The following is a 13077-nucleotide window of genomic DNA, read 5'->3' as shown; positions in this document are numbered from 1 at the left end:
GACAGACACTTACAAACCCTGGGTTGCCTCCCGTAAGCGCTGGATTTAAAGTCTACAGCTTGACAATGCCTCGAACTCAGTTATCTTCGTAAACCGGTGAAATCACAACGAAATTCACCGATTCCTCATCCAGCTCGTGTATGTCCTTCATCTCCAAATATGGCTTCAGTCTATAGCCATTTACCACTTGTCTTAAATGATCATCAAAATCTTCAATCTCGTACTGACCATGATTCCCGACTCTTACAATCGAATACGGGCCAGTCCACTTACTTCTTAACTTACCCGGGAAGAGCTTCTTCCTTGTGTTGTACAACCACACTCGTTGACCAACTTCAAAATTCTTCAACCGGATATTAGCATCATGAACTTTCTTCATCTTTGCCTTGTAAGCGGACGCGCAATCGTATGCCTCATCTCTCAACTCCTCGATCCCGCACAAAGCCAATTTTCTCGCCTTACCTGCATCATCATAATCCATATTAACATGTTTAGTGGCCCAAAATGCTTTTTCTGCAATTTCAACCGGTAAATGACAATCCTTTCCATACACAAGTCTATTGGGTGTGGTTCCAATTGGCGTTTTATATGTGGTTCGGTAGGCCCATAGAGCATCGGTCAACTTAGTTGACCAATCCTTTCGGTCCGCCCGAACGGTTTTCTGCAAAATTTGTTTACTTTGCCTATTAAAAACCTCCACTTGTCCACTAGTTTGTGGATGGTAAGGAGTTGTTATTCTATGATCAACACCATATCGTTTAAGCAATTTCCCGAATTTAAAATTCTTAAAATGAGATCCCCCATCACTTATGATAGTTCGGGGGATTCCAAATCTCGAAAAAATATTACTTTGAATGAAATTGCAAACGACTGTATGATCATTTATCCTAGTGGCTATTGCCTCGGCCCATTTAGACACATAGTCAACGGCCACTAGGGTATACAAATTATCATGCGAATTAGGAAACGGGGCCATGAAATCGATCCCCCAAACATCAAAAATATCAACTAGGATCGGGTTCAAGGGCATCTCGTCCCTCTTAGAAATGCTCTCGAGTTGTTGACACTTTAAACAGTGTGTCGCAAACTCGTGAGCATCCTTAAACAAGGATGGCCAAAAGAAACCACTCGTTAAAACTTTTCGACCGGTTTTCTGGTTACTAAAATGACCACCACATGCAGACGAATGTGCGTGTTCCAACACTGATCTGACATCCTCCTCAGGTATGCATCGTCTGATCATCTGACCGGCACCAATCTTGAACAGGTCTGGATCATCCCAAATATACTGTTTGGCCTGTGAAATCAATTGTTTCTTCTTTCTTCTTGACCAATGCTCTGGTAAATCACCTGAAACTTTAAAATTAACAATATGAGCAAACCAAGGATTTTGTAAAACTCACAAGATATGCTCATCCGGGAAAGACTCGTTAATGGGCCCGTCCAAGTTTCCATCTTCCACAATGATCCAGGACAAGTGATCTGTAACAACATTTTCACTCCCTTTCTTGTCCCGAATCTCTAAATCAAATTCCTGTAACAACAAAACCCATCTGATAAGCCTTGGTTTTGAATCCTTTTTGTCCATGAGATACCTGACAGCAGAATGGTCAGAATATATAATGACTTTACTACCCCAATTATAAGACCGGAATTTATCTAGAGCATATACTACTGCTACTAACACCTTCTCGGTTGTGGTATAATTCAATTAAGCATCCGAGAGGGTTTTACTTGCATATTATATAGCAACGGGTTTCTTGTCCACCCGTTGACCCAAAACAGCCCCGACCGCATAATCGCTTGCATCACACATTATTTCAAAAGGTAAACTCCAGTCGGGTGATTGCAAGATCGGGGCTTCAACTAATTTCAATTTCAGAATATCAAAGGCCTTAGCACATTCATTGTTAAAATCAAACGGGGCATCCTTAAGTAATAAATTACATAAGGGTTTGGCAATGTCACTAAAACCCTTAATAAACCGTCTATAAAAATCGGCATTCCCCAGGAATGATCTAATGCCTTTGACATTGGTAGGATAAGGTAGAGTAGAAATGACTTGGACCTTAGCTCGGTCCACCTCGATCCCACGACTCGACACAACATGGCCCAATACAATTCCCTCTTGGACCATAAAATGGCTCTTTTCTCAACTAAGAACCAAGTTCGTTTCAACACATCTTTTCAAAACTCTTTCGGGTTGACTTAAACATGACTAAGAAGATGTGCCAAAAATCGAAAAATCATCCATAAAGATTTCTAAAGACTCACCCACCATATCGGAAAAGATACTCATCATTCACCTTTGAAAGGTGGCGGGGGCGTTACATAATCCGAATGGCATTCGCCTAAACGCGAATGTGCCATACGGGTATGTAAGCGTAGTCTTCTCCTGATTCTCAGGATGAATAGCTATCTGGTTATACCCGGAATACCCATCTAAAAAACAATAAAATTTTTTACCAGATAACTTTTCAACAATTTGTTCGATAAACGGAAGCGGAAAATGATCTTTCGATGTTGCCGCGTTCAGTTTACGATAATCAATACAAATGCGCCACCCGGTTACTAACCGGGTGGCGACCTCGTTACTTGAGTCGTCCTTGACGACTTGGATGCCCGCTTTTTTAGGTACTGTCTGAGTCGGGCTCACCCACGTGCTGTCAGATATGGCAAAGATAATGCCAGCATCCAACCACTTCAGCACTTCCTTCTTCACCACTTCCCTCATGTTCGGATTCAACCTCCGCTGAGCACATGTGCTGGTTTGACAGCCGGATCTGTTAAAATTTTGTGCATCACAATTGAGGGACTGATCCCCTTTAAATCCGCTATCGTCTACCCGATTGCTTCCTTATGCTCAACCAGCACCGCCATCAAAGCATTTTCCTGTTCAATAGATAAGTTAGAAGCTATAATAAGAGGAAATGTATTATTCTTAACAAGAAAAGCATATTTTAAATGCTTTGGGAGCTCTTTCAGCTCGACTTTCGGTGCTTCCAGCATTGACGGTTTCAACCCGGTATCAATCTTCTCGGGAAGTGGTTCTACCTGAACTGACCATGGTGGACGGTCTCCCTGCATAGCTGTGATCTCCATTTTTTTCTCCTCCTCTTCCAGCAACCTGTCTGTTTCCACCTATAACCTGTCAAACAAAAAACACGTCTCCGTTGTGCCATCCGTGCTGACGACAGAGTCGTAAAGCGGGATGCACTCGTCAATGACATCGGCCATGAAGCACTCGTCATCACCGGAGAATTATCTCCACGTGTGAAAACATTAATCCTCAGCTTACGGTTACCCACTGCCATATCAACAGTACCATTTCTGCAATTAATGTTTGCATTTGCGGTAGCCAAAAATGGTCTAACGAGGATAACCGTAGGCTGTTTGGTTCGTTCACCCGAAACATAATCGAGGACCAAAAAGTTAACTAGAAAATAAAAGTCTTCCACCTTAACAATAACATCGGTCAATATTCCTCGGGGAAGTTTCGGTGTCTGGTCAGCCAAGACAACCGTGGTGGCAGCCGCACGAAGCAGGCCAAAGTCATCGTATAGACTTCCCGGGAGAATACTGATGCTAGCTCCAAGATCTAGAAGCGCTTGAGTTATTTTAAAATCACCCACTTGAATGGGTATAATGGGCGTTCCCAGATCTTGTAGCTTCGGTGGAAGCGAACCCGAAAGAATTGCACTCACATAATCGGTAAAATCAATTTGTTTAGGGATCTTATGACTCCTTTTCTGTGTGCACAACTCTTTCAAGTACTTAGCATAGGCGGGAATTTGTTTTATGGCATCTAAAAGAGGAATGTTAATTATAACTTGTTTAAATTTTTCCCACATTTCTTCTTGTTGTGGGCCTCGTCTTGATGCCATCTTCGCCTTCGATGGCGCCAACAAAGCATCGGGATAGGGAACGGTTTTCACCTTCTCCTTGTCCTTAGAGTTATTGGTGTCGTCTTTCAGAACCGATTTATTAATTTTAGTTTCATTTTTATTAGATTCCGTTAATTTTATCGGTTCCGGATCGTCATCACTGATTAGATTTTCATCAATCTCTTCCACCACCCCCTCAACCAATGGTGGTGGAACCCCAACTTTATTATCATACTTTTTACCACTACGTAAAATACTTACCTGATTGACGTGCTTTTTCGAATTGGAACTGTAGTGATTCGGGTTTACTGTGGTGTCGCTCGGGAGTTGGCTCGTGTTCTTCTGTAACTTTGCCACACCTGAAGCGAGCTGACCGATCTGCTTCATCATTGCTTCTGACGACTTATCCCGTAACTCGAACTGTTGTGTCGTCTCGATTTTCTGATCAGTTATGACTTTCAGCAACGCATCCAACTTTGAGTGCACCGACTCATCTGAATTCCCCGAAGACCCTTTCTGCTGATCCTGATTACCCGAAGAATTACCATCCCGGTTACTGTCTCTGTTATATCCCCGATTCTGGTTATATGAACCATGTTGCTGCTGATAACCGCCCTAGCAGTAATTACCTTGCGACCTGTTCTGGCTCGTTCCCTGAAAGTTCGGGTTCAACTAAGAAGACGCGTCCCCGTAGCGAAAGTTCGGGCGATTCCTCAAGCTCGGGTGATATGTGTTTGAATTGAACCCTTGGCCTTTGGAATCCCCTTAAGCATAGTTAACCTCCTCGGTATCATCTTCCTCATCATCATAAAAGTCGGGGCAATTTTCTGCTTTATGCCCGAGCTCACCACAGTCATCACAAACCGAGAATTTAACACCAACTTTCCCGACTTCTTTCTTTTTACACTTTCTATACCCAGCCAGTTCACGTTCTAACTCAGCAATTCTTTCAGACTCACTCGTGACTGACTTAACTGACCTGGAAGAATTACCACGTCTTCGTCTTTCAGCTGTTGCTTCTGCCTTGGAATCTTTGCACATAAACTCCAAAAAATCCCAATCATCCTCCTCAGGCTGATTCAGCAACTGACCGTCACACGAGGCCTTAAGATGCTTCCGATCCTCATATGTCAAACCATCAACAAAACACTTCACCAGTTCCCACAGATCGATTTGATGATGTGGGTATTTTCTGATCATATCTTTATACCTGGTAAAGGCTTTGTGAAATAATTCACCCGATAACTGTGAAAAGTTTCGGATCTCCATTCGGGCTTCACTTGTCTTTGATTGCGAATAATACTCGTTTAAAAACAACTGCTGCATCTCGGCCCAGTTCCCGACACTGTGCATCGGTAGCGAGTTAAACCAGTTCTTTGCCTTGTCTTTTAATGAAAACTGGAACAACCACAACCAAACCTCATCTTGATCATAAGTACCATCCCCAATCGACCCGCAGATAGCTGAAAGGTCAGTCAAATGAGAATACGGGTCTTCAGAAGCCATCCCGTGAAAATGAGGTACGATTTTGATGTATGACGGTCGGGAGTTAAAAGTCGGTTGTCCCGGCACTCAATCATGTGGGACCAACGGGGATGCTCCATCCGAAATAGCCAGTCTGAACCGACTGTTAACACCCTGAACCAGGGCCACATGATTCCTCCTAAGCCCCCCGGGGTTTCCCAAACCGCCCCGGTTAACCTGAATACCCCGAACTCTTTCGGTCCTTTTCGCACGATTCGCCCTATCTCGACCCCTTTCGTTTCTGTTAACTGCTTCAGCCCGTCTTCGATTAACTGGCTCTTCTACCTCTTCATCCCCACTATCATCACCCACTTCTTCCGGCTCCACAACCTCGTTCTCGGGCTCAAACGCCCAATTTCTCCTAACCAACCGATCTACCTCATCCTCAACTTCAAAACCCTCGTTCCCATCATTAATATTTTTCCCTTCTTCTTCATCTTCTATCAGAATACTCGGTTGAACATTGTCAATATTTATCCGAACTCTGCGATTGGGGTTATTATATGGAGCTGATGGTCCGGCTTGGTCAAAGTTTAAGTTTAGGTTTCGGTTTAGGTTGCGGTTTCGATGTCGGGTTCTGGAGGCACGAGCTGAGTTATTTTAGGCGTTTTGGTTACTTTGTTCATTTTGGTTATTGAAAATTGGTGGGTGAGGTATGTTATCGGGGTGAAACACATTGTTTTGTGGGAGTGGGTCGTGATTTTGGTTTTGGTTCAGGTTCTTATTTTCGTTTAGGTTCTGGTTCTGGTTCTGGTTCTGATCCTCCATCTCTGAATTTATGTTCTGAACTCGATTCTGCCGAGCTAACCTCTCGATTTCGGGCTCATAAATTAACGGAGATTGTCGGCCCGAATGGCGGGTGCGCATAAACCTGTTATCTACACAACTAACACAGCCCGCGTAAAATAACGAAAAATAAAATTTAAACTAAAAATTGAAAACAAAAATTAAGACTAAAATTAAAAATAAACACAAAAATCAAATAACACGAAAACACTAAGCGCACTAACTCCCCGGCAACGACGCCATTTTGATGACCATCGTTCAAGTCAATCAAAAACCCAATTTAAACTAAATAGTTAGAGCAAGTAGGGTATCGTATCACAAGGAGTATGTGGTCAATATAATCCGTGTACATATTTAATATTATGAAGTAACTAGTGTTTAATGCTGATCACACAAGCAATTGAAATGAATTTAGAGAACTAAGCAACAAGCAAGTAAACGGGTTTTAAGCAGTTAACAAAGCAAATCACACCCGGGAATTCAAGTAAGCAACCTACAGTTATCTCATGCAACCTATCAGATTAATTATAAACGATTAACTAAAGACTGATTAATCAGACAAAACCTTAGACATCAACAATCACTTTACACACGGCACTGGTTATCAAACAGTCCTTGCCAGTGTGACTCAGTTAAGGGTAATTGTATGTTTTATTGTATTCAATCTAACCAAACAGTCATGTGATCAATTATCTTGCAACTGGTAACAGATCGTTCAGACTAACGTAAACCTAAACCGACCGAACACTCAGAATACCAAACATCAATAATCATATATCAATAATCAATAATAACACAATAATATTCTTAGTCACATGAGAAAAACTATAAAGATTACAAACTATACATCCCGGGTGCGATTCTAGGATATTAGCCGAGCCTTGACATCATTGAATCTTCGATACGGATGATGTGTATCATGTATAGGACCTTAACACAAGCTAAGGTGGTGAAAATCGCCTTCTTGAACTGCTGGAATCGCCTCTTGGTCGTCAAAACGGAGTTGAGGTTATGTTTTATGAAAAGTTTGATATAAAACCCTAACTCCCGTCTGAGCACCCCATCGCGATACGCGATGGGGTCTTCAATGGTCCATCACGTATCACGTTGGACCAGAAAGTCAACCTAACTTTTAAACCCATAGCGATACGTTATGGGCCTTCAGCCAAGTCCATCGCGTATCGCGATGGGACTTGTTACCAGCAAAAATCCATAATGTTCCTCGTTTTGCGTGCTGGACATCCCGGGTCTTCATTCCGTGTCACAATAGATCCATATTGAGTACTTTAACGCCTGTGACCTGAAATCCAATAATACACGTATGAAGTATCGAAATTTCTAGAATAAACGATTAAAACTAAATAATAAACAAACTAAAATATGTACAAATAAACGGACCATCGGCTTTGTTAACGGTTCGTTTAATAGACTACAAAAGCTACAATCTATAGAACTTAAGTTGGCACCCGAATCAAACAAAACTCTAGCATATGTGTCATAGACTAGGAACGTACCGGTGATGGTTTCCAGCATGTCGGCCCCCTTTTTGGTGTCAAGGACGAAGACTCTTTCATTATTCTTTTTCGTTTGACCACTTCCACCCGCACCACCAGTCGCGGGTTTGTTTTTAGGGCATTTAAAGCTCAGATGACCCATTTCTTTGTAGTTGTAACAGGTCATTGTCTTCTTCCAAGCAATCAGCTGTTGCTTGGCCGGGTATGAGTCACCGACAGTTGCGGAGAGGACGGAGCGAAGTGACAGCGACCCTTGTGATATTTCTTACATGTTTTGCATTGAGGATTGTTGGGATTGAATCCAGATTTGTTTTGATTTATGCCCTTGCCCTTGAATCGGGCATTTCCTCCTATCTTCTTTTGGTCGTGAGATGACACAACTTTCTTATCTTCTTCCTTATTGCGGACTAGGCCGCTTATCAGATAACCAGCCAATTCCATCGCGGAGTCGGCGGTTTGTGGAAGGTGTGACCTTACCATATCGCGGATTTCCCGCGGGAGTCATCAAATGTAACCGGTGACTTTGCTGGACTCAGGGGTTACCAGCTGAGGCACGAGTCGGTAGTACTCATGGAACTTGGTGTTATATTCGTGGAGATTTGTTCCTACAACTCTATGATTGAGAAATTTTTTTTGGATTTGATCGGTTTCATGCATCGGGCGGAATTTCGCCATCATCGTCTCCTTAAACTCTTCCCATGATAAGTTGTACGACACTTGCCTTCCATTTCTCATTATCAGAGTATTCCACCACTCTAACGCTTCGCCCTTGAACATTTGGGCCAAATATTAAACTTTTCTTGTTTAGAACACTTGCTTATGATCACAATCGACTCCATCTCTTCAAGCCATCTTACGGTCGCGATGGCGCCTTTATCGCCATAAACTCCTTGGGTCCAAAGTACTTAAAGTCCTTAAATGAACAACTATCAATTTTCAACCTTTTAAACTTTTGCTTAACATCAGCATCAGCATTGGATTCGTGAACACTCTCTTTCACATGAAACGGTTTCGGACGAGATTTGACGGACTTACAAGAGGGTTCAACAGATTGAGATTGCCTAGATTGAGTTCTAGCTTGAGATTCAGCCCTAACGGCTTCTTTTATCATTTTTTGTATTTGATTCATGTATTTATCAGGTATTCTCTCTTCTTGTTCTTTTTCTTGTTCTTTATCTTTATATTTTCTATTTTCTGCTTCCTTTCGAGAAGCTTCAGCATCGTTTTGATTTGACATTTCCTGAAATTTAAATAACATTCTTTTCTTAAATACATATTTTATTTATTCACTTACATATATGTCAAAGGACATATATATTTATTAATGACATACAATACAAACATATATATCTATATATCATCACTTTGATATATATATTTTTTCTATCCTTATTCTTAGAAAGATTCAACGTTCTTTATTACACATTGTTTTACAACACAAAACACATTACAACACACAACATTATTCTTGATTCACTTCGGGGTTCTCAATCCTTCAGGTATTTCTTCACCATTTTTGTCATCTTGTTACACTTTCGAAAAAGTTTGTCTCCTATCTTCTTCTTCTTGGCCCTATCAACGGCTATCTTCTTACTCAAATCATCATTTCGTGCAAAGCCCTATCTTGATGTTCTTCCTGCGAGTACGGGATCTCATTTGGGTATCTATATCGAGGTGGCAGATCGTGGTACCCCATCATGACGATATCGTAGTGGTTCTTGGGGTATGGTGATGATGTCACGTCAGATGGATAGTTGAAGAAAGCTTCAGCTGCTTCATTTTGCTCGCAGATCTCATTTGTCTGTTCTTCTACTGACGGAATCGTGCCTTGATATGGTGGGAAACTTGATGATGTCTTGTTCTTGAGTTCTTGGAGGTATTGCATGTATGGGTCTACGGAGCCATAGCTTGGATTTTTGTGGAAAAACGGTTGCACACATCCTTGTTCAGGCGGGCAGTCACAATCGGACAATCCTCCATTGGTGTTGTTACTTCATTGGGATTTTCTTCCTCGGGGTCCACTTCCTCTTCCAGGTCTTCCTCCTCTTAAGGATCTTCCTCTTCCATCAACTGGGCAGTCTCCTTTACAATAGGGTGCATACGAAAACTCTCATACGGCATCATAACCCTCATCTTCGGCTTTCGAGAAGGTCCTTCATAGTTGTTGGGGTGAGAGTCAACGGAGTCAAAAGCAGAAGATCCAGTATGACATCTTTTTTGGTCGGAGTGGCATTGCATCCAGTCGGACGAATCAGACATAGGTTCCTTCTTGATTTACTTGTTGGAGAGGAATGCATACGATGGATAAGGATTTGGTGGTTGATACATCTGAACATCAGACAAATTGTGCGTTGGGATCTCAGATGGATGATACGTCGGGATCTCGGATGGGTGGTACATCGGTATGCTTGATGGATGATAACTTGAGTGTCTTGGGGGATCGTTCCTTTGCATTGGTGGACTATCGGGTAAGTTGATCGGACATTGTTCGGTTCCAGGGAAGTACACCGGTTTGGTTCGGTCAATTGGGTGATCTTGATTGAAGAAGGATTCGTAGTAGTCCTCGCTCATGTTGTCCTTAGGCAAGGGTTCGAGAATTCCAGCTCTTCTTGCATCTCTCATGAATCATCCATTATCTTCTTGAACGACATCTATAGGTTGGGTGGTTTAGATTGAGGAGGGATAGAAAAGGTTTACCAACCTATCTTATCCCTAATTAAATAAAACAAGTAATAAAATATTTTTCCTATTTACTTGGATCGAAGCTAATTCGCTAAGATCGATGGCTCTGATACCAACACTTGTCACACCCCAGACCACGGCCTAGGCATGTGACACATATTTTGGTACCACATTTGTAAATAAATCAAAGTTACGTATTAAAAGTGGAAGCCTTATATTTATGTGGATTTATATATTTAACAAAAGATGGGATTTTATCAAACACACATTAATTGTTTTACAAAGATTACTTGTTTAATTACAAAACCACCATTTATATTTTTTTAAAGTTTAACAAACAATCCAAGCCATCGGATATCTTGAGCACTTCGAGCTTCCAAGCCCTATTCTTGATTACCTGCAAAATGTTTAGAAAATACGGCAGCAACACATGCTGGTGAATATGCTGACGCTAAAATATTTTCTTTTACTTGATTACCCCTCGAGACATAACTTAGGTCCGGCCCATCGTGGCTTAGGAATAATCAAGCTTTAAAACAAACACAATTATAAACTAAAATCTCTACACAAGACACCCCAACAAACACCGCAGCGTTCGACATTATTTAGGTACCATACGTATACAAATGGGCGGTCTCACTCGAGCGTAACTTAGGCCCAGATATCGTGGAGGAGGTCATGACCAAATGTGGTGCGGTGTGCCCACCGAATTTTTACCACATATGTAAGGATTCAAACAAACGTACACGACAGGCTAGCGATTACTTTTGTTGATAACGTATTAGAGACCCGTAGTCCCATGTAATTCTTTTCATTTAACTTTTTGACTCGATTGAACAAGTTTGTAAAGTTGAGGCGTATTCACCTTTTCTTTTGAATCAGCTTCAATACACTGTCCGAGGGTCTTTCCCTTTCTTTGTTATCTCGCACTATAGTACGAGTATAACTTTTTGTTAGTCGGATATTCAATCTGGCTTAAGACATCTAGTCTCTTTTTATAATCGTTACCTCGATTATATATTCTTTACTTTAAAACCTTTAGTTAAAAGTATTATTTTCCTTTAAACCTCTAGTTTAAAATATTTTTCTTTCTTTCTTTATAAGTTAAGACTTCTTTGAATTAACTTATTATTCTTTTCTTTTATTTTATAAGATAAACCTCTAGTTTAACTTATTTTACTTTTCTTTAAAACCCTACGTTTCTTCTTCTTTAAGAGACGTATACTTTTCTTTATTACTTATTATCTAAGAATAATCATAAACTTAAATAATAACAATTATAATAAAGAAACACTTTTTATCATATTCACATTTCTTTCTTTTCTTTTATTTGTTAAGTTTTCTTTTATTCATCGGGGTATCGAGTGTATCCTCGACCTTGGGTTTTAAGCCTTTTAATAATTTATTATTATTTTATTCGGGCATTATGCGTACCTTGGTTGGCTTATAAAAACCCTACACAATCGAGCACCACTTCGACGCCGCTTCGTTTTCTTTATCTTATTGATCAAACACCTTCCTTTCGACACCTTTTCCTTTGCACGTAAAACGAGGCACACCAATACTTCTCCACACATTGGCACACTTTACGAGATGGGTCGTCGGGATGGCACGCTCTTTAAGCTAACATCGTCGATATTTCGATATTGATGGTTTAGTGGTACGGAATACGAGGGATCGGGCACGGAAATCGAGGTGATCGAAGGCACGCTTTACGAGGCCTTTAGAGAGATGTTATAGAAAGAGAGGTGTATGAATTTTGGTGTGGAAAATGAGAAAACCCGAGCTTGCTATTTATAGGCAAATCAGGGGTCCCATCGCGATATGCGATGGCCCCTTGATCAGCTCGTCGCGTATCGCGACGTAGGCTCGCACAGTCACCACTAGGGATGCCACGTGGCAGACGCGGTGCCACGTGGTGACACGTGGCAACACATAGTGCAACCTGTTGACACGTTTCGACACGTGTCACGCCTGTCAGACACGTCATCGCGATACACGATGACGTTGGCTTTCAGGCGATCGCGTATCGCTTTCCTCTTATCTTCTTGGGTTTATAAACAGGCCCTTCGCGATACGCGGTGGGCTTGCCCTCTGATCCATCGCGTATCGCGATGGGTCAGGAAAACATAATTTTACAATTTTAGTCCTTGAACTTTTGGAACTTGACATTTTTTATCCGATATTTTAACAATGTTACATAACCGAAAATCGTCCAAGTGGGAGATTGCTGGAATTATGGACTGGTTCGGGTAAGTCAACATGGCCAACCAGGTTGTGACTCGTGAGAGTTACACCTTGGGCAACGAACCAAATCCGCTTAAATTGTTTAACCGGTAAATGGCAAACATAAATATTTATTATTTATATGAGATATAAATAATAAACAATATCTAATGTTTACTTATAATAAACGAGATGGGCTTTAAACAAGTGTTTAACGATATTGGGCTTAAGGGTTATTATAAGGAATATATATTATGATTATAATGATGACCTAATGATTGGGAAGTCTGCCTCACGCACAACATGACTTCGTTCACGTTTTGGCCGCATAAAATATCGTCGCCATAAACAATTAGCCACTCGTTGGAAACCAGCCACCACCTATCGTGCCGCTTGTTTCGCCCATCAGGTCTGTAACTACCGCTGCACTTGTTCGCTGTCGCCGCTGCTGTTACAGTTTG

Source organism: Bidens hawaiensis, unplaced genomic scaffold (assembly GCF_021521415.1).
Source record: "Bidens hawaiensis isolate Kalapana, Puna unplaced genomic scaffold, B.hawaiensis_p1.1 tig00001035_1, whole genome shotgun sequence".
In the NCBI taxonomy this organism is placed as follows: domain Eukaryota; kingdom Viridiplantae; phylum Streptophyta; class Magnoliopsida; order Asterales; family Asteraceae; genus Bidens; species Bidens hawaiensis.
The sequence above is the reverse complement of the archived record's forward strand: the minus strand, read 5'-3'. Positions refer to the sequence as shown.